The sequence below is a fragment of the Microtus ochrogaster genome, unplaced genomic scaffold (assembly GCF_000317375.1).
Source record: "Microtus ochrogaster isolate Prairie Vole_2 unplaced genomic scaffold, MicOch1.0 UNK17, whole genome shotgun sequence".
Taxonomy (NCBI): Eukaryota; Metazoa; Chordata; class Mammalia; order Rodentia; family Cricetidae; genus Microtus; species Microtus ochrogaster.
Window position 1 is genome coordinate 2874224 of NW_004949115.1, and position 4888 is coordinate 2879111.

Sequence of the window (4888 nt, forward strand, 5' to 3'; positions counted from 1 at the left end):
AGGAGTAGGAGGCAGGAAGACTGTGATGTAATCTCAGCATTGAGGAGTAGGAGGCAGGAAGACTGTGATCTAATCTCAGCATTGAGGTGTAGGAGGCAGGAAGACTGTGATGTCAAAGCCAACTTGTGCTACACAAGTCCTTGTCTCCAAAACCAACAAAAATATTGGGGGGAGTGAGGACAAAGTACAATCTCCACATGATCGCTGTATAATATGGTGTAAATATGAACTGCATCAGCTTTTCTAAAGTACCAGATACAATCATAAATAATGCAACATTGCTGTGTCTTAATTATGGTTAATAACAGCTATTTAAATTCATTCATATACATTAAATAACAATACATTTGAGTGTTAAGAATAGCCATTAAAACCAGAGGGTGGTGCACGCCTTTACAATACGTGGGAGGCAGAGGCAGGCACATCTCTGTTAGTTCGAGTTTCAGGACTGCCAGAGCTGTTACACAGAGAAACCCTACGACCGTCACCACCAACACCCTGCTTGCCCAGACAAAGAAGGAAAAGAAAAAGAAAATAATACTACACTTCCTTATTTTATTTGCTTTCTAGCTTCTCTCATCACGTCCCCTTCCTTATCTACTGCCTTCTATACCTTCTTCCCCATCCTAATTCTTAGTTAGTGATCATTCTATTTTTAAAAAAAAATGGAAATATTCAGAAGACAACTACTTGGCAAAAGAATGTTTGTAATGCTATCACTTACGTGATGGCTGACCAGGGCAAGAAAAGAACTGCTCAATAATCCTCACCCTCCCCATCACCACTATATTCCAGTCATGACATTACTTCTCCCACACAATTTTTTATCTTCTTCATAAGCATCCCTAAGCAATCCAATTTTGATTTACATAGGTTCACACTTACATGCTTGTAATTTGCTGTATATACTTTATTGTGACTACCTTCTTTCCCTCCATATTTTTGAGACATTTTAGCTGTGTTATTGTAGACGCCTGTGTTTGGTTCATTTCTATTGCCATGCAGTATTCTAGCATACAAACGTAGCACCACTTGTCTCTCTGAACTGTCATGTGATGGCCATCCTGAGCGTTTCTAATATTTGACAGTTAGAAAGCAGTGCTGTCTCGAATGTGCATAGGCATGTCTCCTAGCACTGGAAGTCTGCCTGACTTCTTAAAGAAATGGTACGTCAACCACTTCCTAGACCAACATCACTCTGGGTAGGGTTTGTATTTAGGAGGTAGAATAGGGAATTTTCCCTTTGACAGCTGGAGTGATGGGACTGGAGATAAGAGCAAGGGAGGATGAGAGGTGGGACTGCTGAGACTTTTCCTTCCTGGTACTTTTCTTGCCTCTTCGCCAGAACATAGTATGTACGTCCTGAAAACCACGATCAGCTGCCTGTGCAACCCGAAGAGAGGATGAGGCAATGGTGTGCATGTGTTAAGCTTTTGTCTCTGTGACAAAGTAGCCGAGGTAATAAAGTAATGGAGGACAGATGTTGACTCCTTGTTTCACAGATTTAAAACCATGCCTAAGTGTCTCTGCTGCTTTCAAGTCTGTGGTAGGCTGAAGCACCGTGGCTAGGTGAGGGAGATGAAAGCTGCTTGCTTCATGACAAGCAGAAAGCAGTGAGTGAAAGGAAGGAGCCAGAGACAAGAAATGGTCTTCAAATACACGGTCTCAGCAGCCTGCTTTCCCCAGCTAACTCATAGCTGGACTGATGGATTGGACCGTAAGTTTCACAACTGTAAAATGAAAACAGCATTATTTATTTAAAGAAGGTTGTTGAAGAAGTTTAGATGAGCTGGATTCTTTCGTGTATGTAACTTACTGTAAGCTCAAGTCACTAAACTGAGCCTTTCAAAGGTTTTTGAGATCTTTGCCTCCTAAGTACTTGTTTTTGATTACTTGGGAAAGCAGGGTGATCTGGAGAAATGAGTCAGCAGTTAAGAAAGAGCACTTGTTTCTCTTGCGGAACACCAAGGTTCAATTCCTAGCACCCGCATGGTGACTCACAACCATTCATAACTCCAACTCCAGACGATCCAAAGACCTCCCCTGACCCTGCAGGCCCCCAGGCATGCACCTGCTGCAGAAACATACATTCTGGCAAAACACTCATGCACGTAACATTGCAAAAATTCAAAATTGCTTAAAAAATAAAAACAGGCAGTACGCACAAAGGCCATTCTGTTTAGCTGTTGTCAGGGCTGGTCTGACCAACTGTTGTAAAGTGGGTGGCTTGTATAGACCCTGTAGGAGTCAACTTCATGCTCGATTGGTTGGTTTTGGACTCTTTCTTCTAGACAGTTATTAATGACTGCATAACAGAGAAAGACAACATCAAGTCCATTTGCCTCATCCTGTGGTTCAGAAACTCGGGCCGTATGCTCTCTCTTTCAGAGAGTGCCGTCTCACCAGCTTATCTGTGTTATCCATCTAAAGCGACACAATTAAAAAAATGCCTCACATACATCATCTGAGGGATTAGACGAGTCAAAGTAGCATCACACAGGTCTTGCCTCTTGGTCCCTGTTCTTGGATAATATGTCCAAGTTTTTGTCCCCGTAGATTCTCTTTCCATAGGGAAACTTACAAAGTGTTCAAAACCAGAAGCTACTGAGGCCTTTTCAGATCTAGTTTGAGCTCATTGCTTATTGATCCCATTTGTCAAAACCAATCCCAGGCCTGGCTTGCATTGAAAATATCTTCTTGTGCCTGGTGTGGTGGCGCACGCCTTTCATCCCAGCACTCGGGAGGCAGAGGCAGGCGGGTCTCTGTAAGCTCGCGGCCAGCCTGGTCTACAGCCCTGAGTTCTGGCACAGCCAGTGTTACAGAGAGACCCTGTCTCCACAAAATAACAGAGGGGAAATAAAGAGAAGGAAAGAGGGAAAATAGCCCCTTCTACTTGAGGATGGGAACATCCTGGTCATATTGAATGAACCTACAGGACACTGTTGGCTTGTGGTCATCTTTTAGAAGCAATCTAGCATACATAGTTTGTGAGCCATTGGACCCAGAACCCAGTTGACTCTGTTAGAAATGGGCTTGCCTATGTCTCTATTAGCTAGTCCCAGGTGATTTAAAAGAAAAAAAAAGCAACGTTTTGGATTTGTTTGAGTAAAGGGGTTTGAGAGAGATGAAGAAATGAGCCTTTTTCAGAGAGTGCCTTCCCACTGGCTTTCTCGTCATCTCAAGTGAGACAGTAAGAAAATGCTTATGTAAGATTTCTTACATCACTGAATAGTCCTCTTCCTCTTGAGTCTCCTGAAAAATCTAAAGCGAAGCCGATAAAAATCTTGAGTTGGCAGTTCAATAAGGGCTTCAGCTTTTACATAGTGTCTGTGGTTCTCTGAAATACCGTGAGCATAATGAAGTCATCCATGGGCTAATTTAGGGGAAAGGAGAACTGGACTGTTTAAATCTCTGGTTCCGGAAACATTGCTGCTTCTGCTTGTGCCCTTCTGTGCAACAGTCTGTCTGTCAAAGGGAAATGCGGCTGTTTCGTGTGTCTTTCATGACAAGGCCATTTTCTTTAGCGTTGATTTTTGACTCAGAACGATCCAGTCTGAGAGAACTCTGGAGGAATTAATAAGTGCTGCAGATATGACCCTTGACCCTTTATTCCCCTGGGCACTGCGGCTCTCCCCCTTTCCTCCACATTCCTCAGTGGAGGCCCCAGGGCAAAGCATTTTTGTTTCTCTGTGCACAGGCTCCTCACCAGCCTGTAATTGCTCCTTCTTGTGGCCACACTTCCTGACATTCCAATGTTCCAATCTTTGTCCTCTCTTTCACGCCCCTGTGGCCTCTGCTATGCCTATCCGTGCCATGAAGATCCATCCCCTCCTAGCCAAGCCTGCCCAGCCTTCCTTACAATGTGCCACCGAGTACCCCAGAGCCATGTTAATTAACAGTGTGGCGTGGACCTGTGGCCTTCTCTAACCCCGGACCTAGGAGAACTACAGCTTCTGTTCATCCCTGCATTCGAATCAGCCAGGGTGATCAAACTTTACCAAGATACAAGAACACAAATAGTCATCTAACTATGTATATGTATTTATGAATGTAGTTTATACATGCAAACATGTATAAAAGCTCACAAATATTTCCATAGACAAACATAGAGGTACTTCAGTTGTGACTATCATCAAGCTCAATACAATATATTCATATAAACATATCCCACTTATGGACAGATACATGCAAGTATATACACACATATATATTCTCATAGGCAATACACATGTATACACACAGGGAAAGGCCATGCTCAGAGCCAGGGAAGGCAACAGCTGGCTGTAAAGAGACTATATGTGGATTAGGATGGCATATATGTGGATCATGAAGACATTGACTATCACGACATCAGAGGTCAGATGGTCATTTTAAAGATCATCTAGTCCATAATACCAACTCCCAGATAATCTCACCGCCATGGACCCTTTCCCATTCAAGGGAATATTCAGCATTTCTGAGAAGGTTACTTTGTCCCAGGTGCCTTGCCAAGTGTTTTATATACATCACCTTGTTTCAGTCTCACAGCGACCCAGGAAAGGCAACCACAAACACTAGCTGTCTCTCTCAACACAACACAGATGGCCTTCTTTCCTTTCGCTTTTGGGAATACTTTCACATGCATCATTTCCAGTGGATTCGGAGTTTTGCAATAATGTGGCGAAGGAGGAAAGTTTGGCATTGGCACTGTTAATTCACAGCTGAGACTCACAGAGGTTGAGGAACTTTCTTAAGCCTGGAAGAGCTAAAAACCTAGAAGCCAACCCAGATCTTAGCCATCCATTTCCAGGCTCCAGTTTTGGGACTTCTGTGTATTTATGCCTTTGTTCACATCCCATGTATTTATCCTCCCTATGACTTTCCAGGGACTGTCCTAGGTACTTTGAAA